Below are 24653 nucleotides of genomic sequence, written 5' to 3'. Positions count from 1 at the left end.
TGTCCTTTGAGGTGAGAGATGTGTTTTACTTCAACACTCTTCCTGGTCTTCTACATTTTGTCGATGCAATTATAATGTGGAAAGGATGAGTAGACAGAATTTCTGCACAATGAAACTATTGTAATGCTAACGCTGGAATGGTGGACACATTCTACATTTCTCCAAACCCATAGAATGTGCAGCACCAGGAATGAGCCCTCATGCAAACTAAAGACTCTGAGTGCCGGGATGTGTTGAGGTAGGAGCTCAGCAGTTGTGATAGGCAATACCCATTCTGCTTGAGAATGCTGACAGTGGGGGAGGCTGCGGGTCAGTTGGGAAGAGGGTGAATGGAAGAGGTCACTTTTCTCAGTATTGATTGGAACCTAAACCTGGTATCTAGAATAAAGTCTATTAAACAAACAACCAGGAGTAGAAGGCTGGGCCCATGTGCTCCCTCCCTCCCTCCCTCCCTCCCTCCCTCCCTCCCTCTCTCCCTCCCTCCCTCATTCATACTTCCTAGTGTCCCATGGGTCCTGTTGGTTATTAAATTCACTCAAGCACTTTGTGCCTCCAGAATCAGGGGCCACATCTGAAGCATGCTGCTTCTCCGAGACACAGACCCAGCGCTGTGCAGACAGACTGAGTTCTCCATGTTTCCCAAGGGAGTTAGGGACTTGACATGCTTCCCGTGTCTGTCCCTGTTAGGCCTCCCCAGAGACACACAGAGAGCCCAGCTTTGGCAAAGCTCTGCCAACAGGACTTGCAAGTTCGGGCAGCGGTGCTGCCTCTAAGAAGCTATGCAGGGACAGTGCCAGGGCTCCGGGGCTGTGGTTTGGCCATGTAAAAGCCCAGATGAAGCAAAGCTGAGGACTCCATGTTGGTGGCATCACTTTTACCTTTCTGAAGCCCACAGTGACGTGCAGGAGTCTGTACCCACCGTGTAGGAATAGAACAAGGATCATGAAGAATTCTACCTCAGAAGAAAAGCCAACATTTCAGACAATGCACAGAGAACTGGACAGACACCCTTACTGGGGACAGTAGGGCCCTTGGAAAGATAATGTGAAGGCCAAGCTAAATAGGTGGCCCAGCGGGGGGGGTGGGGGTGGGGGTGGGGGGATCATCAGTACCTTGGAAGGGCTTTCTCTTTTCCTGGCCTTGCTCATGCTTAAACCACTGAAGGTGTGATGGCACAATGCGCTCCCCACAACTCACTTTAGACTTTTTTTCAGTTGGATTCAACAAATATTTGTTGAGTAAAACAAGCCCTATGCTTGAAATATAGAGATGACACAAAGAGGTCAGACACTGTTCCTGCTCCCAAGACGTTTATAATTTGCTGGGGATAGAGGTAAAGTAAGCCAAGCACACGTCACTCACCATCACTACCAGCAGCAGCAGCAGCAGCAGCAGCAGCAGCAGCAGCAGCAGCAGCAGCAGCTCCACCACCTTTCCTGATCTTTAATGCTCAGAGGCTCCTGGCTTACTTGGTTAAGGGTCACAAACTCTTGGCTTGGGATTCTGCTTGTATTACACATGCTGTGCTATCTCTGATCACCACTGATGCCCAGCGACTCTTGCCATGTGGGCTCTTTCACAAAACAGAGACAGTCAGTTACAGATTTAGAATGAGAGCGCTTTTGGAGTAGAAGACTCTTTAAAAGCTGCTATCATTTTTTGGAGGAAATTCAGGTCACATATTTCTCCCACTCTGCAAGCGTATGAACCGAGCAGATGCCTGAGGTGGAGCATGATTGAGAAGCGCGTGGTCTTATTATTGGATGTAGTGACCTGGGAATGTATAGTAATGAGAAGACCCTACCCACCCCCACTCCAGTTTTTAAAAACCTCAATTTTTCCATCTAGCCCCAGGGATGGTGCTTCATTCATGTTACAGACCACAGGACATGTGACCTTGCAGCGTGCTAGGCTAGAGGAAGCTGTCCCCAGTACAAACCCCCAGACAGTACTGTCTGCCCTAGGATGCCTGGGCAGATGCCTGCTGGAGCTGGCTGCCTGTGTCAAGTTAGTACAGGACCAGACTGTTCTCAGGAAGCAGCCGCATCCCTTCCCCCAGCCACAGCCTGGCTCTGTTCACACATCTCATTTTTCTCTCCTGGGCCTCCTTGCAAATCCTCTGTTGATCCTGCTCCTTCTCTCCCACCTGTTGGCTGGCACATTCTTTCCACCCCACATTCCTCACTCGGCTGTGCCACGCACCTTTCCCTTGCCTGTACTTACGATCTACTTGGCTGCTCTTGATACAAGATCACTTGGTTTTTGATTGTAGGGCATTAGAAGGATTTAAGCATGTCAGTTTATTCCCTTCTACATTACAGCCAAGACCTTTTGAATGTCAGTGTTGCTTTAATGCGGTCCCCCATTTTGCTCATGCTGCCATGGACCCTGCCACTTCCACCCTTGGCCTCAAGAGGCGCTCGTGGCCGTGTCGGCCAAGGCTTTCTCCCAAGGCCCCTGGACTGGATGCTCAGAGGGCCTGGCTGCTGGGCATCAACAAAGTATCGACATTTGAATATGGCTTTGAGCTTTATTTTAACCTGCCTGTCCTTCAGGATCCTCATCTGTGAAATGGACACCTACTTCAAACAGCTCTTAGGATAAATGAATGGACAGAAGATATATTCACCATATATTTGTGAATGCATATATATATATATATATATATATATATGCATTTATCTATCTATCTATCTATCTATCTATCTATCTATGATACATATATATGAGCTTAGAATGATGGTAAAGGTTCCTGGTAAACATTAATACTAAATAAGTGTGGTTTACCAACATAACTATTTTTCATAAAAAACATATCCATAGAAATATAGGACCTCAAGTTTTGTAACATTTGCTAAAATAAATTACTTAATACTAGGTCATTTTACTTATCACATTAAGCCTGCATTATGGTCATAATCTTTCTTATTATCATTTATTTGCTATTTTCAAAGCTGTGCATCCTCATTGGGAATGGCATTAAGACTTGCTATGCTGTGTCCTTCATAAAGGTCAAATGCGGCATGAGTGGGCTGTATGGTGTAAAGCGGTTCCTTAGGAATGCCAGATGGGGGTGCGTGTGGCAGCCTTACGGAGGCTGGTGTACAGTGTGCCATACTCCTTCTTCTGTACTAGCGAATGCTTGTGAGTTGCACCAGTACTTTTCTTTAGGAAGTCAGGAGAGAGGCTGACTATTTAGTGGTTATGTCACTTTTGGTAAGTCAGCACACTGCTCTGTTTAAGCCAGATGCCAGGGAGGCTCTACCAGTAAAGGAATTCTGAGAATCCCAGGTCCCAGAGAGGACCACCACATTCAAATGGCAGATACCACATCTGTCTTTCTGGATCTGTGTCAGATCTCAGTGATGACACTAGGGCCATACTCCAGGAAGAAGCTGGTTGGTCCCAAGAGCACATGGAAGCTAGGGAGAGAACTTTTATCACCAACTCTGGATCACTACGCTTTATTACCAGCACTGACCCCTCTTCAACCAGTGAATGGCAGCGGAGATTACCCAATACACAGGGGGAATGGATGGATAATAAATATCTGCATGATGCCAGAGAAAAATCACTCTTTTGTCCTGAAATGTAATGAATTGAAAATCTGGTTGATGGATGAATGGGGACATATCTTCCTGAAAGATAAGTAGACAGAAAGTGGACACTAGCTATGTCACACTGTGCCGTGGTGGATATGCTACTTCCTTTCTTGGGCCTCATCAGTGAGAGGACGCTGACAGGGGCGAGGCAACATGTGTTCCAGGGCACTCTTTTAGCTCCAACATTCTACAAGTTCATTATTCCCTTTCTTCTAGCTACCCCTGGCTAGCAGCCCAGACTAAAAATGGCCTCTGTGAAGGATGACTTTACCTACTTTCTTACCAGGGTTTTTCATTCATCTTCATTTTCTGGTTCAGGATAAATGTATGCTCTCAGCTACTTAGAAAACTCTTTTCCTCAATTTTTCTTCTTAAGCATTGAAATAAATGAAATCTGGTATGTAAAGTGCTCAGCACAATGTCTGACTCATAATAGTGTGCTCATACATATGTGTGTATAGTTTCCTAATACTTCTCCCTTTAATTTTTTTCTCTAGTCTAAATATCTGCATCACTTAAACGCTTTAGTTTGTAAAATCCAGGGCCACTTACTTCGTTCTTTGCAAGAGAAGGCTTATTGTGGTTACCCCAAGCAGCTTGTACATTCCAGATCACTGCGCTGTGGGTCCCAGTCACTAGAAGCTGCTCGGTATCAAAGCAGCTTCTCACAAAGACAAAGCTTTTGCCTTCATATTTCTGCACAAAGGCTCTAGGAATGTGTGTTTTCTGGAGATTCAGCCCTCACTCAATTCCAGTAGGTTTGTGATGCTGGAGTGCTGATAAAAAAAAGAGACTCTTGTTGGGTCAGAATCTGTTGAGCTGACACCTTCCAATAGTGCTACTCTATATGAGAAAACACAACTTTATCTCCAGTGAGCACGCACTTCTGGTTCTGGGATCTCCTCATATTGATAATGCTGTGGCCTATATGGATTGTAGGGAAATCGGTATGCTCTTGGCAACCCTTTGTGAGGCTATCGAAACCTCAGTACACTCTCAGGGGTTCAGACCCAAGTACAGATTCTTGTTCTCAGTTTTCAGAAGAGGAAACTCGAGACTATCGGTGAATGACAAAGGCAAGGACGGCTGGCACTGGGGACAAGTGGCAGTGCTTGGGTTAGACCAAGATTAGAATCTCTGCTCTGTGAATTGCTGAGCATGGCTTGTAGACGTCTTAACGATGCTTCAGATCACCAGGGAATGCTAGGATGGAGCTAGCCTCAACCCAGAAACCCCCTTCCCTTATTTCGGATGCCCGCAGGGAGCACACAGTCTTTGCATCTTGTGATGATTGGCATCCCTTGTCAGCTTGCTAGTATGGAAGTGTACCTTTGGATGGGTCTCTAAAGGTGTCTCCAGAAAGGTTTAAGAGCATGGAATATCTACCCTGAATGTGGGTGGCACCATCCCATGGCCTAGGGCCCTGGGATGAATAAAAAGACAAAACCAAGCAGAATATTCATCGCTCTCTGATCCCTAATGCAGATGTGACCAGCTGCCTCATGCCCCTGACACCATGATGGACTATACCCTCAAAATTCAAGCTGTCATGAGTCCATCTTACCTTAAGTTGCCTTTGTTAGGCATATTGTCACAGCAACAAGAAAAGTACATGAGATTAATTTGTTATAAGGTTTTCTACTCATTCACGAAATAATATAGAAGATCATGGCAGGGATAGTCCTGTGCTTTCACATGAACAGCTTGAACAGGGAAAGAAGGACATTCTAAGGTTAGTTGACTCCTACATGAGTCTGGTAGTCTTGAACCTTCTACTTTACCTCACATCTACAGCTTAGGGCCTCTCCACCATCCTTGTACTTGGAGAGAGGAAAAGGGGAGAAAGATGGAGGAAGTTGAAACAAACAGCACCATAAATAATATGAAGGGATTGCCTTTTGAGGGAAGAAGAGGACCAGAGCCCCCCTCCAAAAAAAGGGGGGTGGGGGTGGGGGAAGGATGCAAAAATAGGAGAGCAGGAAAAGAAGTCTTCTGCTAAAAATAATAGATAAAAAAGATGAAAAGAGATGTAAATATTAAAAATCTTACCGAAAAGCCCAATGTAGAGTCAAAATGCCATTGGGTGTTGGCTATGCCATTGTGCAAATTGGAAAAATGTTCCTTTGGCCATTCTGGTGCCTCTGGCAAAATCTGTTCCGCATTTGTGGCACTTGCGCTAAAATAGTAGCCGACCCTTGCTTCAAAGGGTAATAACTTTTAACACTGATCCAGATTGCTGTTGCCAGCAGGGACTCAGCAAGACAGATGCCCTGTGGCTGAAGGATTAGCAGGATTTCCAGTGTGCTTGCCTCCAGGAAAGGAAGGAAGGACAGAAGAAGTAAGGTGAGAGATCAGATTAATGCATTCATTCGTTCAGTCTGTCCCTCACTTGCCCACTCGACAAGGATATAATGAGCTGGTTCTGGTGTCAGTCATTTCTGGGCATCACTGTCTCCACGTACCTTCCCAATAATCTTGTGCTATATTTTCTCTATAGAGGAAAACACAAGACCTCAGAGTGCATTTCCTAAGGTAAAAAAGAGAAGGCTTAAATTCTGTCCTGCCAGATTCAAAACCTTGCTGCTTGCTATAAAACATGCTATGAGGGAAGTAAAAATGACTAGGATATAAAATATGCTCTCAAGTGGCAATATTTATGAAGCATGTTTGTGTGAAGCAGGTGCTGTTCGAGGTTATGGGAGCCTTCCTCAGGCCAAGGCCCTGCCCTCTGGGACAGGAAATATGGTGGAGGATTGGACAATGAATAAACAGAAAGATGGGCTATAAAAATGCTAGCTGGTACCAAGGGCAATGACAGAAAATATGGCTTGGGGAGGTCTTGGGAAGTTGGTAGCACTGCTGACCATTAAGAAAGACCTGGCTGAGGACTGGAGCTCTCATGTTGAGGGAGGAGACCAGGCTTATTCAGGCAGATGCTGATTCTCTATGCATATGTTGAATTTCTACTGTGTTTTTGATATTCTCTCTCTCTCTCTCTCTCTCTCTCTCTCTCTCTCTCTCTCTCATTCTCTCTCTCTCTCTCTCTCTCTCTCTCTCTCTCTCTCTCTCTCTCTCTCTCTCTCTCTCATTCAGTGTTCTCAGTTGATCAGTGCAACACCACGAGAGGCAGATGGCATCAGAACCCTTTTTGGGAATGTGGAGGGAGACATGAGTGGGCAGAGCTGCACAGCTTGTAAGTAGAATCACAGCAGCTTAAATGCAGGCCCACTCACCTCAGTGGTAGGCTCCTGTTTGGTCCCCTTTAGAGGTGTTCTTAGCCAAATCTGGCAAGGCTCCCTGAAGCCAAAGTCATAGCTAAGCAAGAGGAAAGCTTCTAAATCTTCTGAGGACATTTATTTAAAAAGCCAAGACCAACCTAAGGTAAGAACAAGGGCAAGAGCCACCTAATGCTCGCTATGGGTGAAGCTGCACAGATGTCCTAAGATGAGGATGGGAGCATTGGGATGGCTAATGGACATGTGAGGGAACCGAAAACAGCCTTCTCTAGACTTACAGGGCAGAAGTTCTTGGGTAAAGATTCATCTGGGAATGGAGTTCCTTGGTAGAGCACTTCCCTTCCCTACCCCACCCCCACCCCACCCCCACCTGCCAGTCCTAGGACCCACAAAGCTAGGATCTTACCCTTAGCCTCCCACTGCAGGAAGCCATGGTCTCCCCAGTATTTCTGCCCACATGCAGTGAATGTGCTGAAGGGAACATGCCTGTCACAAGGGAAGGACTCAACTGCTGGAACTCAGGCTGAGAAGCAGAGGAGGTGGTAGGGGCGGGGGCTGGGGATCCCAGAACAATGACAGCATTGCACAAGGACCCCCCCACCCTGCACCCCTACTTGTACTGCTGTAAAAAAAGTGTCCTAGGCTGTTTCAGCTACTTTTTTGTTGTTGCTTGTAAAATACTTCAACCAAAGCCACCCTTAGGGGGAAGAGCTTATCCAGAGCTTGAGGCTCCAGAAGGAGAGTCCACAGGGGCGTGGCAGGAAGTGGCCAGTGCAGGAGGTGGGCTGGTCACACCTCTTATCAACACAAAGGAAACAGAGAACTAGAAGTTGGACAAAGCTCTCAGCCACCAAAGCAGCCCCCTGGAAGTTACTTCATCCACCAAGGCCCCATACCCTGAAAGTTCTCTAACCTCCCTAAACAGCCCATCAACTGGGGATTGAGTTTGAAACACATGAGCCTATGTAGAGGGGACATTTTTCCATTCAAACTACCACAGACTGGGTATAATTCATAAATATAGTAGGCTGCAAAATGTCAATGGCCGGTCAATAGCGGACAACGATTCTGTAAGATTATATTGCCTAGTGACACTGTAGCTGGCTTGGCTTACGTAAGCAAACTCTGTAGTATTCGCACAATGATGAAATTGCTCAATTATGCATTTCTCAGAACTTAGCCCTGCCACAGATTGGTGCATGCCCATAATAGAAATGTGTTGCTCTCTGTGCCGTAGGCTGAAGTTCAAGGGCAAGTTGCCACTGGTTCAGTATCTGATGAAGATCTTGGTCACTCTTCTAGGACGGCACATGATTGCTTCCATAGCAGAAGTGACTGACAGTCAAAGGGGTCTTAGCTAGTTTCCTCAAACCCTTTTATTAGGTACCTAACTCTATTCCTGCCTTGTTTGGGGGGTGATGCTTTATAACCCAAGGGCTCACCTCTTCATACTGTTGAAGGGGGGGGAATGGGAACTAAGTGTCAATTTCAGAGCTGAAAGGGACCCGGACCTTCCAATCACAGCAGATCTTTGTGCTTCTGGTGAACAGCTTAGCCTACAAAGCAAACACAGAACAGAAGGGGGAGGGTCTGGTATCTCGCCTGGAAGATAGTCTGTCTCAGAGAAAGGTGAGACAGTGTGTCTGAGAGAAAGGTGGCTAATGCGAAGGTAGAACCTAAAATTGGGCCTCTGTTTCTCATTCAGAAAAATGAAGACTAGAATTCTACAAACAAAATGAGAGCAAGAAGCTTGTAGGGGAAGAAACCTTCCCTAGAGTAGACAATGAGGGGTGGGTGCTGACAGGCTGCCTAGCTGTGGGGAGGTCCTGGAACAGGAAGGACACCTATCCTGGGGGTAGGTCCCAGAACAGGAAGGACACCTATCTTGGATGGGAGGTCCCGGAACAGGAAGGACACCTATCTTGGATGGGAGGTCCTGGAACAGGAAGGATGCCTATCCAGGAGGGGAGGTCCCGGAACAGGAAGGATACCTATCCTGGCGGCATTGTCCTGGAACAGGAAGGACACCTATCCTGGCGGCATTGTCCTGGAACAGGAAGGACACCTATCCTGGGTGGGAGGTCCTGGAACAGGAAGGACACCTATCCTGGAGGGGAGGTCTGGAACAGGAAGTTCACTTCTCCTGGGGAGGTTGTCCTGGAACAAGAAGGACACCTATCCTGGGGGGGTGCTTGTCCTGGAACAGGAAGGACACCTATCCTGGGGGGGTTGTCCTGGAACAGGAAGGACACTTATCCTGGAGGGGAGGACCTGGAACAGGAAGGACACCTATCCTGGGGGGGTTGTCCTGGAACAGGAAGGACACTTATCCTGGAGGGGAGGACCTGGAACAGGAAGGACACCTATCCTGGAGGGGAGGTCTGGAACAGGAAGGACACCTCTCCTTGTCCTAGAACAGGAAGGACACCTATCCTGGGGGGGGGGGGTTGTCCTGGAACAGGGAGGACACCTCTCCTGGGGGGGGGTGTCCTGGAACAGGGAGGACACTTATCCTGGAGGGGAGGACCTGGAACAGGAAGGACACCTATCCTAGGTCACCATTGACTTTGTCTGCAGCAGGAGACCAATCGAGTCTTCTGCCGCACTGAAGGCAGGCATCTGCTTTGCTCTCGCTAATTTAGTGTGGGAAGCCTGGCTCGCTCTCAGGTACAGATAACAATTCCTAGCTGGCAGGCAGGCTGGGGAGTGAGGAACTCAGCTGCACCCCTCCTTGGCTAGCATTCCATCACCCAGCAGTCCTCCCTCCCCAGGCAGGCTGCAGCTGGCCAGACCCTATACACAGAAGCTTGAGGTGCCAGTGGGTGGGGGGATGGGCAGGGTTTGTGACTCAGGGAGATGGTGCATACTTGCTCACACAGGCACAGTGCTGCAGTTCCCAGAAGAACAGGCTCTGCTCAGAGCCCTCTGAGCCAGCTCTGCCCTCAGAGGAACCAGATGAACTGGGAGGGAGGAGGTGCTCCAGGCTGGGCATGCTGGAAATCTTGATGCAAAGAGGTTTGTTATACATGAATAGGGACTCGGATTGTTGTCCTCTTGTAGGTGAGCACTTCACAAGGGGCCTTGGAGCCAGTATGCTGGCAGGTCCTGAGCACAGTGTCTTTTCACCTGGAGACCAAAGGACAGTCATCCTCCATAACTAATATGTACTCTGGGACAGTTCCCTCCATACCTTCTCTTACATGGACATAGTAGCAGCCATCTGTCTTTCTACTGAAATGTTTTCTATACCTCCCAATGAAATTATTGGGTCTCAGTATTTATCCCCAGTGAAATGAGAAAGAAAATAATGTTTAGCTTCGCTTTCTGCCTTGAATGCCTAGCTCAACCTCCACCACTCCAGCTCTTATACTCTCATGTTTTAAGTGATAGTTAGTTCTGAGGTTACTATTTAGGCACTAAGTAGAGTTTGAATTTTCCAGGAACCTTGCAAGAGTTAAAAGTGAAGCTTATAGCTGGGTATGGTATTATAGAACTATAATCCCAATTATTTGAACCCTGAAGTAAGATGGCCATGGTTTGGAGGCCAGCCTGAGCTACATATGGGGATGCTGTCCTAGAGGAAAAAGAGATAAAGTGGTTAAACAAAAAAGCAAACACCACCACAAATTAGCTTAAACATACATTTTTATGTGTACTGGGATTCCGAGCCCTGCTGGAGTTAGCATCTCAGATAGCCTTCTTCCTGTCCTTGCCTCTACTTCCTGCTGGGTATAGACATTGTTGTTTATGATTGTGAATGGGATAATTTCATGAAGTCTGGAAGATGGCTATGGTCAACTCTAAGCTCACATGGCTCCTCTTTGGTAAGCTCTTAGAGAACAACTCTTTCTTAATCTCTAAGATTCTGTTTGGCTATGTTTGGACATGTGCTCAGTCTTTTCTTTCTTTCTTTCTTTCTTTCTTTCTTTCTTTCTTTCTTTCTTTCTTTCTTTCTTTTTAATCGGGAAGGATGGAGAACATCTGTGACTAAGTCTAGGCCATGTGTCCAGGACAATGTTTGAGATGATAAATAGACAGCTTCTGATTCTAGAAAAAGAATGGGCCTGGGAAGATGCATTCCACAGGCAACGTAATAGGTCCATGATCTCTATAGCAATGGCATCAAAGTAAGTAAGTCTCTTTCATCTATTGCCTTAACACAGTGGCATGCCCTGCCTTTTTCATGAGTTGGCAGTGTTTGGAGCTGTTCTACAGCCTTCTTTCTGTTCTGTCAAGGCTCTACTTACTCATTCTTCTAGATTCACTGGTGTTCTAAAACATTACTGAGGCATTTTTCTACAGTTCCTCCTCTAGCCAGTGTCCGCCTGTAGCTCCAGCCTTCCTGTCTCCATAGCCAGCAGCTATGCCTTCAGAGTTCTCTCCAGACATTATCCTCATCATGCAATGAGGCCACTAAGTCCTGCTGAGTCAGGCTGGGACAGACTCCAAGTGTAGTCTTAGGATGCAGGGCCCTTGCTGTCTCATTGTGGGGGCGAACATTTGAGCCACACTGTCTTCATGGAAAGCTTTAAAAAATCCATCCCTCTACCTCCAAGATCCTGAAATAGTCCCTTCTAAGAAAACTTACAGCCATTATGCCAACCCAACTTAAGCCATCTGAGTCAAACAGTAATGAACGAGCCATTTACTCCAATGCTTGAATGTCCCTACGATGTCGTGCCAAGTGGCCATTCTCCTTGAGTTGGACCACCTTTGGATGTCTCCATTATTGGACAACTCTCCATGCTGGCAAGTTTCCTTCCAGCTCTTCTCTTCAATCTGAGACTATGAGAGCAAAATGAAGGGTGAGTTCCTTATGTTAAAGGTCTGAGAGTCCAAGGGCAGCTTCTACTGCCTGGTCTGAATATGTGACTTCTAAGTATCTGTACAGTGAATACTGAGAAGCCACGAACTCCCAGGCATTGCAGAGGCACCACTTATTCATGTGTAGTTATGGTCAGGCGCTGTGGCATGAGACTAAGCATAAGGATTCAGACATTATACCCTTGCACAGTCTTGTCTATCCTGCTTCAAGACAGGACCAGGCTGCTTCATTGTCTTAGAGGAACTGCTTCTTTCCTGGACATGGAGCCCATGGTCTATATAATGCCACCCTGGGCCTTTGATAGGCAGAATGTGGGAATGTATGGTCTGCTGTAATCAGGGAAGAAGGTGAAAGCGCAACAGGACCTCTCTTCCCAGCAATGATGAGAAGCACTTTAAGATGACATGAGGTATGCAAGATCCTCACCTTTGCTGTGGGAAAAAAGTTGTGGAGCAACCAACACAAAAAAGAAAATTACCATTCCTGAACTACCTCTACTTCCCCTTCTTTTGCTGTTTCTCTCTTTCCTAGCATCTTCTATATCCTGGGCAGAACACCACAGCACTTCAAATACTCCCAGAAGTCAAACATTGTCCTGGCCTCCAAAGGATTTATGGTCTGGTAGAAGAGAAGGAAAAGTCTTTATAATCCTGTATTGCTGTGGCATTGAAAACACAAGATTCTGGAGAAGATACTTATAGACATTGTTGTATCTTCTGAGTCCCACGTCTGCCCTTAGTTCAAAAAGGGTGGACCCTAGAAACTTCTGGAATGTTGACTGGATCATAGCATTTCCTTAGGAAGGTAAACCATGGTACTGAACTACCCTATGGTTCCAGAGATGGTAGAGGTAGCTGGGTGCCAAGGGCAACTCACTTTGGTCTATCTGTGTAGGTGGAGAATAACAAGACCGAAGAGGGCTTGGCAGCTGGAGTATTGGTGAGGCTATTGAGTGCCAGCTTCCAGAGGGGACTAGATTATAGACAGAAGAGCCTGATATGTAAGGAGGACCATATTATAAGGAACCAGAAATTAATCTCATCCCAATATTAAGTTTGATATACTTAGACCACAGTTGTGAGCTAACAATGCGAATTTTCATAGCTGTTCCCTCGGAATCTATCACTCAAGGATGAAAGAAACATAAAACCTGACCCAGGGATTATGAAAATAGAGTTAAGATCCTGTCTGCAACCTTCTTAACTTTCTTTCCTGTTGATGGTCTCAACTCAGCAGCCACTATGTATAAGTAAATGGGTTTGGACCTATGTACTCAATACCAGAGCCTACTATGAGCTCAACACACATTCCAGCCAGCATCTAGACACCTCTAGGCTTGGACTTTATTCAAATTTGACATGTTCCAGACTAAACCATCAGTCTCACTTCATTTATACCCTTTCCAAACCTGTGTATCCTACAATGTTTCGTATTTTTATGTCTACAAAGATCTAACCTTTCTTTTTAATTGTTCCACTGTCCTGTCAGGCAACTCTGATCTCATGTTTTTCATGCATGGAATGCAGAGGAGCGTCAGAGGATTGGTTTCAGAACCCAAATTCATTAAGATTTCAATTAATGGCATTTCCTGGATCAAAACCCCATCATCTTTCCCGGATAGCAGGGCTCTCTCAGCCTGCTCCCATAGGACTTAATGTGAAACTCTCTTCTTCTTTCTTCACCTCACCCCATCCAAACCCAAGTCTCTAATATTTCTGCTGTTCTAAAACAGTTACATTTTTTTAAAGCATCTGGCAATTTCACATTCAGTAGAAACAATTCTTCCATCCTCAAGTATTCCTGTTCTGATCTGACTAGTGTTTTCTTGTGACTGTCATTGATCACTGGTTCTGTCTGTGTAGATGCCATACCCTTGCTCAGTTGCTATGTGTGTGCTAGAATCTTTCCCGAGCTGTATGTGCAACCCCTCTCACCCCTGCCCAGAGTGAAGATAAAGTGCTTCTCACATACTATGAGTTTAGAGCCATACACACCTTGTTTGGATTTGAGAGTCCACTCTTACAGCACCAGTGACCGTCAGCAAGCTATTTAACTTGTGTGAGCCCCAGCCTTCTCGTTTGTAAATGGCAGGTGATACTTACCTTGGAAGGCTCACCCCCTTGAGGTTGCCATGCCTTCGGCTTCAGTTTCTCCCCCTCCCTTTCCCGAGCTAGCTCTCATTGTTCCAGCCTCAGTTTAGATGCTATGCTCCTTGGAACGCCGGCAGCCCTCTGGTCAAGTTAGTTTTCTTTCCTGTGTTCTCATTTATTGCACTGCCTCTGCCTGTGTCTTGGCACCAGCCTCTGACCTGTCTGGGCTGTGCCCTTTCTCTCCACTTCGAGAAAATGCAAGCTCCATAAAAATGGGGGCTGTGTTTACAAAACATCAAAACCCATCTTTGCTCTTCCCCATTCCCTTTAATCCTAAGTTTTTTTTTTTTTAAACGCAAGCCTTATTAGGTAAGGAACTCATGACTGAAATCCTGAAGAAAATGCCCAAATATCACTCAGTACTTATTAGCTGGCATAGCAGGAGTTCAGCTCACCAAATTGTTGGCTCCATCCTCATACTGCGTTAGGCTCCAGGCAGTGATCTGCTTTAGGTGTAGAAATTAAATAATGTGTCCTCTGAATTGTTATTAATTCCCAGTGCTTTCCAATTTCATAAGAATCACAACTGGTTTTGTATCTATGAAACTACCCAAATCTCTAAGAGAATGTATTTTTCTTAGGGGATTTTCAAAAGCAACAGCAATCTCCACAATTTTGTTTGGCACATGTAGTTGTAAATATTTTATTCAAAAAACCAGCCACACGCAAATTCATTATGACAACCTAGGCACTCTATTTAGAATGACAACAATGATCACTTGTAAGTGTGATCTTGTATTTACTTTAAGTGTTGTTACTTCTGAAGTGACTTGAGAATCCAGCAGAGGATGCTCCAGGCTAGAAGGCCAGTGGCCCAACCTCCTGATTTGCATGAGCTTTGCTATCTTGGGCAAGTAATTTCATCCCTTTCTGCTTTGGTCCCTCCCTCAGTGTAAAAGATGCAATTGGAACATTTGCTTTGTAGAATTAATGTATGAGTTAAATGAGATATTATCGGTAAGGATTAATAGCACCTGGCATAACTGCTCTATAAATGTTAGCTATTATTACTTGTCAGGGGCAAATCAAATAGTAGGAAAAGTATTTGGATAATATTGCATTTAAAATTCCTGTCAGCTGAGAGATGTTCTATGTCTCTATATTACTCTGACCCATCAGCGTTCCTATTCAGTAGGGAGGGGGCAGCATTAGCCACATTTTACAAACAGTGGAATTGAGCCACAGAGAAACAATATATGGCGCACGAGTGGCAGTCAAAAACCTGAACTAACTTTATAGAGATAAGCCCCAACGTACTTTCCAGGTAGCTGAGTGAGTATAAGCCAGCTCTTACACGTCTGTGAACAGAGGCCCCCTTACCCCCCTTTTCTGCTGAGTTTCTCCATGGATACCTGTCTCTGTGTCTGAGATAATATTGTATTATGTCTTCCTGCTTGTTTTTCTTGTTAGCTTTCCACAAAGCCACGTTATGGGGTTGAGGGGACTGCCCACTTCCCTGCCTCTTTAGGAAGGCACACCTGTTCTTGAGTTCGGCTGGGTGTGGGTATGCAGTCCTCATTTGGCTGTTGAGCTTTTAAGTGGGTTCAGTAGAGTTTTAAACCACTTGAGACCCTCACAACTGAACTTGTTCCAAACATTTTGTTCCCCAAAGCCTCCCTCTTCCCAATGCCATGTTTCACTACTACAACCACAGGAAAAGGCTTTGCAAAAGGCCCTGATTCTCTCTCCCCGCCTTCCTCTTTGAGCTGACCAGAGGGAAGTCTCTGTCTTCATCAGGACCCAGGCAGTTTGGCTTTGTAGAAAAGCAGCCTCCAAGAGTTTGTGGGTGCAGGGAAGATTCCTGTCCCTGAACTCAGTCTGTTCAAGAGGACACGTTACTTTTCTGTCCACTAGGGGGCTACTTGTAGAAGGCTGGGAAAAACAGCTTAAAAATATGCTGCTGAAATTTCAGTAAGAGGGGAAAAGAGAGAGCTTGTGAGAGACAGCAGAACGGTCCCAGGCTTCCTCATCCTCGTTCACGTCAGAGGCAGGAACCGACTGTGCTAAGGCTGTTGGCTCAACACGCAGAGACAGAGCCGGAGCAGCCTCAGAGACAGGGAAAGAAGAGGGGTCCTCCCTGACCCAAGGAATTACCACTAGTGGAGTAAAGCCATCTGACTTTTTGGTCTTATTTTGGTTGCCTCTTCTGTCCTTCTACTGGTAGACCTACCAGCTGGGTTTCGTTTCTTTCCTGAAGCCTTCCCTCTGCCTCTCAGGAAAAAAAAAGAGAGAGAGAGAGAAAAGGAAGAGAGGGAGAGAGGTGGGCGCTCTAGGTGAGCGCATCAGCTGGCTCCAGCCCGAACAGACAAGAATTCTCTGCCTAGGAAGCTGCTCTCGCTCTCCGGCTACCCACCCCCCCAACCCGGGTAAGTCCAGAGCACCGCACTCCTCCGTTTCTTTGCTAGCGCGATTTCAGCACCACGGAGAGCGATTAGATGCTTGTCTGTTCTTCAAGGCTTTTGGCAGTAAGGTTACATCTCTTTTTGGCTGCCAGTAAAGCTGGGTTCTGCTTAGGGAGAAAAGAAAGGCGCAAAACTGTGTCTACCGAATTAGAGGGGGATGAGGACCTTGGCCTTGGGAGTGAGCCTGAGCAAATATGTGTGTGTGTGCACTGTTGCATAAGACAGGTGAGGTTGGAGCTAGCAGGCTTGTAATTGTGCTAGCCTCCGTGTGAGCCTGTCCTTTTTATATGTAGACAAGAGGGAGGGTTTGGGGAAATGAGTCGCGGATCTTCCTTAATTAACTCCTTCACAGCCAGTCATAGGTGGTGGGAAAGTGTTACAGAGCGAGCATGGGGGAAAGGAGAGGAGATAGAGTTAAAAGTTGTGCAACTAGGAGGGAGCTTGGAGAGGTAATATTTTAAAATGTCATCCTCCCCCCCCCCCTCGGAATACCTGGGTTCTTGCTGTGGTGAAAGCCTAACCTGACCTTTTGTCTCATTTCCTGGTGTGAATTCATGGTGGGCAGGTGCAACAGGTTAGCCCCAGGCTGGGGTAATTTGTGCCTAAGGTCTCTGATTTTGTGCTTCTAGAAACACTCAGCCTGGCAGAGCCTGGCTGATTCAAATTATTACTATATTTGCAAGAAGGCAGGAAGTACCATCCACTTTTCTGTTACCATTGATGAGAAAGAAGAAAAAAAAAGTCTGTTTGTCCCCTATTTTCTGGGGGCATCTGTCAAGGAAACACAAGCCCAGAGGAAAGGTTTTGACTCCACTTGTCCAGAGAGTCAGGAGAAAGCACAGAGTGGCTCAGAAGTGGGAGTCTCTCCTCCAGCTCCCATCCAGAGGCTCCACAGAAGGGAGCCTGCCATTGCTACATTCTACTGTTTTTTTTTCTCCATGCCCCCTGTCTTTCTTCCCCCTCCCTGTCTCTCTGCCTCTCTGTCTCTCTTTCCTTCTCCCCCACCACCTCTCACTAAATACTTTCAATAAGTTATTTCCCCATGTCTTGCTTTCTCCTTGGAGATACCATCTGCCTGCCCCCATGTCCTCCAGTGCTACACAAACCTACCGGATGAAACTCCTCAACAAGTGGCACTGGAGGTTTTTTCTTCCATCACCAACATTTCCCAGGAGCAAGTATCCCACGAGGGATGTGCAGCTTCTTGTAAGATAAAGCCTCAGCTTGGCTGGCCTCTAACTCTGTAGTGTTCTGCTCACAGGTTCTCATGTTGAGGTGGGGGAGGGGAGGGTACATGGAGCTGTGGGCAGACCTTCATCCTGTGATGATTTCTGTTTTGCTTTTAGTTCAAAATCCTGGGCTTTCCTCCAAGATGTGGAAAGTACTCTCTGCTTTGGATTGTGAGAACCTTCTGGGTGAAGAGCTATAGTTCTGAGAGAAATGATTTTTTTTTACCTTTCTTTGCACCCCCTGTGCTCATTAGCATCAGATCTAGAAACTTAAGTGTGTCTTTGGAATGAACGGGAGTGAAGTAGACTGTAAAGATGGGAAGACAGTGATGTCAGAGTTTGTAATGGTAGAAAAAGGATTGAAACAGGCAAATTTAGAGACTTAGAAGCCAACACTGACTCATTTGTACTCCGTCCTTGCCTGTCACATCCCCCCAGTTTGTTCCAGTAAGTGGATGGATTTCTGTATGACATGTCCCCGGATGCTTACAAAACCATGCCCTTGCAATGGAGCCTGTCTTAAAGCTGCCATTTGTTACTGATGCAACCATTATCTTATTAATACCCCTAAACTTTCTCTGAAAAAAAGTAGTCAATGACATTATGGAGCCCATTTTAAAAAGGGGGAGGCAAGAGGCAAGCACTGGCCCAGAGAGTGGTAAAAGCAGAAACAGAATGTCTGATGTACCAGTCTCACCACGTGTAAGTGGAGATATGCTCATGTGTGGGAGCGTGAGGAGTTGCCATCCTACAGGCACACATGTGCAAGCAAAGCTTGTTGGTGAATTCATTGTGAAGCAGTGGGCTCTCCCCGGGGAAGAAAGGGAAGCAACCAGACAGCTCAAGGTGCTGCTGATGCCCAGAAACCAAGTGAAGAGCTCTCTGTGCTGATGCTGAAGAGAATCCCCTGGGCTGGTGGCTTCCAGGATGATCTGAAATCTTTTACCTGATGGTCATATTCCCTTTAGCTCAGAATTTCAGGTAGAGGCCCTTTTCTTAGAGCTCATTGTCAAAAGATGTCTGGGTTTGGAATGTTTATTTACTTTCCTGTCATGTGAACCTTTATGGGGCCAACTTCACTGAGCCCTCTGAGGTTCAGGATGGAGGAAGAGTACCAAGAATCAGGAGACAGTTGGGTTTCTACCACATAAAGGAGTGGGAAACTGCACAAAGCCACTACATCCAAAACCTCCACTTCCCCAGAAGCTCCTCCTCTCACACCTGCCAGGGCTCTGGAGAGAAAGCTGCTATATTCTCACCTCTGTCTTTCCCTCACTGAAAGAAGAAACTCTGCTAGGTTGCCTCTGAGACCTAAAGAGATAAGACATGCCAGGAAAAGATGAAGGGATGGATACAGACAGTATCCTGCTTCTTCCTCTATCACTGTAAGTTTAGCACCAATGGGTAACCATAACTTTTTAGAATTGAGATATAATTTTCACATAACAAAATGGACAGATGGTAACTATTTGGGTTAGAAAGTTTTGATAACTGTGTCAAAATAAATATTTGACCTCTACTCCAAATAAAATATACAAAAGTTCCTGCATGCTTCTTTTCAATCAACCTTTTTCTTCTACAACCTCTTTGCTTGTTGACTGCTACCCTCATAGCTCAAACGGCCGCACTGTGCAGTATAAATATAATGCTGATTTTGTTGCATGCTAGATGGGTTACGTGGATCTTGGACTTTGACATGAGCATCTCAGGTTCTGGATGGATGGCAGGAAAGGCAAGAAGGGGTGTGCTCTCTATCTCAGCTTGCTGTCATGGTGGCTGAAAACGGTCATTTCAATTATGTGTACAGAAGGCAACCATTAAGTCAAAATAGTCTTCTCAGAAGATCCTGCAGGTCCCCCACCTTTGAGCTGATTTGAATTTATTTGATGGCACAACTGATTGATATGATATTATTAGTTATTAAAAATATGGAATTAAGTTTCAGGCATCTGGTCATGAGTCACCCCATCTGGTCTCCAAGAATGAGCTGAGGGAAGCATATCCATGTGAGCTTAGTAGAGACAGAAAAAAAGAGAGATAGTTCACAATGACAGTCCTTACACCATGAAATCCATCTCTGTTCTCAAAGACCTGGGGAAGGGTGTGTGTGCCTACCCTCCTTACTTAAGACTGCTTTAAACTCAGAAACTGTATATTGGCTTCATCAGATAGTTCCACCCAGTGACTCTCCATTCAATATGCTTCCGTCTATGGGCTGCTTGCTCCAGTAATAAGTACAATTTTCTATTCATCACTAAGAAACAATGGAGTCATCAGAAGATTTTTGGTGACTTAAATTAAATACATTTGTTTGTGCAGATGTGTGTGTTTGTATGTAGGTGTGGTCTCATGACATCTTGGCCATCCACTCTATCCCTGATCTAAGGACAGCTGGGTAGAGTTAGGGCATTGTACACAATTGAGCCTGAGGTCTTCAATGAAGAAACAGAATTTTGTTATCACTTACTTACCTTTGAGAACTGATTTGAGCACCTGGCAAGATATATTATGCAAACATGCTTATTTGGAGGCCAGTGGTATAGTTCAGTGCTAAAACAAATGTCTAGTATCTATAAGGCCCTAAGTTCAGAACCCAACACCAAAAATTTATTTATATAAATAGTGTTAAGACAATAATATTTAAGCAAATATGAAGTGATTTTTTGTGAATTTATATTATTTGAATTTGAATTTTATTATTTGAATCTGTTAATTATGGTGTAGTTTTAAAAATGAGCCAAAACAATAAATATAGATTAAATTAAAAAAAAAAAGAAACAGAATTTCTGCCCAATCAATCGGCACACGAGAATCTTCAAAATTTGTCTGTATGGATAATAATCTATTTACATGGTCAGTCGATAGCCACATCTTTTGCTTCCCTCTACTTGAGAGATTTTTCCTACAGTGTTTTTTTTTTCAAGATATTGTCCCTTTAAATTCACTGTCTTCAGAGGATGCTCCCAGCCAGCTCTGCTACAGGAAGAGCCCTGGGTCATCTCTCTCAGATGATATCCCACAATTGGGAATATAAGTTGCTAAGCTACAGAGTCATGATAAACTAAAAGATAGCCAAAGGGAAGACTCCCTAGCATCTAGGTAAAAGACTGTACAAAATTTCAAAAGGTGAATGATGCTCCCAAAGCCAGCAGGAGTGGATGGCTTAGCAGAAGTCATCATTGCTTCATCTCAGTCTTGATTTTTCACTGATAAAGACGAGATTTCCCACCTAAGTAGCATTGTGTCTTCTTAAGAGCAAGGTAAGAAAGATTGTAGTAAAGTTGGTCATGTCTACTTCCAACCACATGCAGAAATCACTAAACCTTTGTCCTGAGTGTTATTTTTGGCTCGAGCTATACTGATACTTCTTGGCCATAGGAAGTAACGTGTACACCAGTTGGGAAATAAACCTTTACAGCCATATTCTCTTTTCATTTTGTCTATCTTTTTATTTCCCCTAATTTGCCTTTTTTTTTAATGTCTCCAATTTAGTGTCATAAAGTGCTTTCAGTTAGTATGTAACCATAGCCAGCACCCACATTCACACCATTTCACCACCCCGAACTGAAACTCTGATAGTAACTCCCACTTCCTGCTTCCCCAGCCTCTGCCAACCACCACTCAGCAAGTCTGATCTGGGAGCACCATAGACGGAGTCATCCCATTTTATCCTTTGGTATCTCATGCTTAGAGATTATTTTTATTTATTGTTAGAATGTGTGTAGTGTGTGTGTGTGTGTGCGCGTGCGTGCGCGCGCACACGTGCATACATTCCATGGTACACATACAGAGGTCAGAGAATAACTATTGGGAGTCAGTTCTTTCCTTCTTGTTTTTGAGGCAGGGTCTCTCTTTGTTTCTGTAATACTGCATGTTCCAGGATAGATGGCCTGTGAGATTCTGAGTGGTTCTCCACCTCCCATCTTGCCACGGGAGTGCTGAAACTACAGATGCATATCTACCCGTACACATTTTCTATATGGGTTCCAGAGATCAAACTCAGGTCATCAGGCTGAGCACTTTCACTCAGCAAGCCATTTCTTCCCTACTCCATATCTAAGCACAATATAGTAAAAATTAATCCATTTTACAGTGGCCATCAGACTTTCTTTCCTTTTTCACAACAGAGTAATATTCCACTCCATATATAGGCCACCATTCTCTGTACATAAACACTTAGGTTGCTTCGGCCACTTGCCTCTGCCTTACTCTCCATACAATAGGCAGAGAAAATCTGATCAAAGCAGTGATTTGAATTAAAATTATTCCCTTTTGTGGTAAGTCCAAACAGAGGATTTCCTAGAAGCAAACTGAAGAGACTACATGGAGCTAGTGCATATAAATGACCTAGGTCTGTTTCCCACACTTAGGCTTTCATCCATTGTCAGTATGTACAACAGAATCAGTCTAAGTGAACTGTAGTTCTAAATGCCTGTTCCAATGAAGTGACCTGTCTGTATCACAGAGAGGTTCTAGGAGGGAGGAAGATGCTCATGCCTCCCTGTTGAACCTCTCTTTGGGCTGTGCAGTTTAAGACAAGTGAGTCTATAGACTCATTACAGTACCTGAAAGTACTTGAAGGATTCAACCCTGATCACTCAGGTACTCTTTTAGGAAGGGTACTTCCAAAGCTCACCTGACTTGGCTTAATAGAAGTGCATCAATTGGCTGTAGAGGATTCAGGAAAATGTCATTATCCAGACTCAGGAGGTAGGCATGCATTCCCTTCCTGCCACACAGTGCAAAAGAGACTAAAGTGAAGATGCCTGGAACAGTTGATTCCAGGATAGTAGCAACCAGGATGGCTGGTACCTACCAACAACTTAAAAAAATCTTGGAGCTAAAATTTGACCTGGGATCCAAACTTACCTAAAATTTTCATTTCTGGGCCCTAGCTGCTTGTATCTTTCTATTGATTAATTACAAAATCATCCAACAGTCACTGAGTATTGGCTATGCATGTTAGCCGAGCAGTTGGCATGATGAATGCCATTAATAGATGCTTTTGTTATTAGTGTTAATAATTTAAATACTCTCTATCACTTAGTGGCTAAACATCATGATTGGTACTATTACCCCATTTTACAGATGAGGAAATTGAGGTGTTGTGGGTCAGATGACTTGCTCAGCTAGAGTACAAGAACTTCCACACTTATTCCCCCTTTTTAGTTATAGCAGCCATGATTTATGGAGTGTTCATGGTTTGCTTGGCTCTGGCCCAGGCCCTGCAGTGTTATATCTCACTTGGTTTTCACAGTTTTAACTTCATCCACTCTCAGGCAGAAGTTGCTCCGTGAGTTTCACTGTGATGAAGTGGCACAGTAATTCTCTTATTAAATAACCCTTGCAACCCCTGGCGTCAGAGTGGCAAGGAAAACCTTCCCTAGCCAAGTGAAAAGGGGAGACCCAAAGCTTGAATCCTTCATGATGATCATGAAAGAGACTGCATGGATGAGGGACACAAATCTGAGAGGTTCAGAGAGGATAGCTTTGCCTTGGACCCCATGGCTAGTGGGCACAGGGCTGGCCTGAACCATGGACTCAGCTTACACTTCCCTCTGGCTTGCATCTTACCTCTGCTTTCTTTCACCAGGAGTTTCATATACATGGAACCCACAGGACAAAAGCCCACTGGGGTCATACACCAGTAGGTCAATGCTGAGGAGGTAGAGGCAGGAGAATCACAAGCTTGAGGCTAGCCTGGGCTCTATCTATAGTGGCTAGAAAGATGGCCCACTCTTTAAAGGATTTGCTCTGCAAGAGTGAGGTCCCGGGTGGAATCCAAAACACCATGTAAAAGTAGGACGCAGTAGCGTGCTTGCAATTCTCACCCTGAGGAATAAAATGAGAGGCTCTCTGGGGCTCACCTCTCAGTCAGCCCAGCCAAATAAGCAAGAGACTTTGCCAGCGAGAGAGACTTTGCCTCTGAAAGAAGGTGGAGGGAAGTTGAGAAAAACACCTGATGTCATCCCCTGGACTTCACATATCCATGCACATAGATGTAGACATGAGCAGGTGTATATACATATAAACACACATGCACACTAAAGCAACAAGAAACAAAGACTTGAAAACTTGACTTCAACTTGCTGCTCCACCGCATACTGACCTACGCTCTTGGGCAGTTACTGAATCTATTATAGTCTGAGACTCCTCATCAAACTTCTCCCCTCCTTCACCCGCCCAAAGCTGCAGATACGATCTTATTATCTATAAGGAATTCTCATGAGAATTAAGTAAGGAACTAGTGCCAGTGCCTAGGACAGTGCTCACGTTGGAATACAGCCCGTAAGAACCAGGTCTCATTTGTTATTTAATGTGACCTGCAGACTGGGAGCAGGCCCTGGGTACTTGGCATCTTAACAAGCGAACAATTATCTGGGCTGACCTGGATTTTATATCCTTCTCAAGTGCTAATGGGCTGGGCCGCCCTTGTTTTACATCACCTTGACTTTAGGAGTATGTGTTCGGTTGGGTTGTTTTTTTTTTTTTACCCTACTCTTTTAGCACACCCACCCACCCACACACACACACACACACACACACATAGGTTGATATTTAAAAATGTCTAAAAAGACATCTTTTGACAATTAATTATGGAGAGATTGTACCAGACCAAAATTAATTTGAGCCTTTAGGAGACACTTGGGGTTTGAGCCTAATGCTGCTGGAGACTCCAAGCCTTTGACTTCCTTCCTCCCTCTTTCCCCTCCCTCCAGGTTCTTCTACCATTCTGAGTTTTATTTATGAAACATTTCCCTTCCTTTATAATTATGTTTTCCATAAGAACATCTAACAGCCACCTCCTGGCTGGGCTCGAGTAATTGTTTGAATTTTTTGACGGTGTGCAATTTCAAAGCCTTGGGTTTATATAGATTACCTTGAATTTATCTCCTCAAGTGCATCGGGAGAGAAGCCGCTGCCTGCCTGACGGAGTAATGTAAACCATGTAGCTGCTGAGCGCCGGCGATGGAGGTGTGGACGGACTATTTATCTAAACGGATTTCTGTAGAACACACACTTTAATAAGCTAGGGTTTGCCTGCCTGTCCTGTGTAAGTGCCTCCCCTATGTCCCCTGTGGATTTGTCAGTGCCAAGGTCAACAGCAGTGACTGGCCAAGGGACAGGTGGGGAGGGAGTCAGCTGACAGCACCATCCCCTCCCGGACCTCCTCTGACAGCTGGACAGCTGTAAGCAGGGTCAAGCAGG

General features: G+C 45.2%; 1 protein-coding gene across 2 annotated transcripts in view; it reads left to right on the top strand.

Moving 5' to 3' along the window:
* The window catches only part of TNR (tenascin R), a 510704-nt gene that overhangs the window by 91352 nt on the left and 394699 nt on the right, over positions 1-24653 (top strand). Inside the window, exon 2 of one of the 2 annotated variants that reach the window (XM_084779764.1) lies at positions 5852-5945. The gene's annotated coding sequence lies outside the window, so the exon portion shown is untranslated. Of the gene's footprint in view, positions 1-5851; positions 5946-15541; positions 16180-24653 lie in introns of those variants that run through there. The other variant, XM_084779763.1, reaches the window with a different exon arrangement.

Source organism: Acomys minous (genome assembly GCF_964271855.1).
Source record: "Acomys minous genome assembly, chromosome: 1".
Taxonomy (NCBI): domain Eukaryota; kingdom Metazoa; phylum Chordata; class Mammalia; order Rodentia; family Muridae; genus Acomys; species Acomys minous.
The sequence above is the reverse complement of the archived record's forward strand: the minus strand, read 5'-3'. Positions and strand labels throughout refer to the sequence as shown.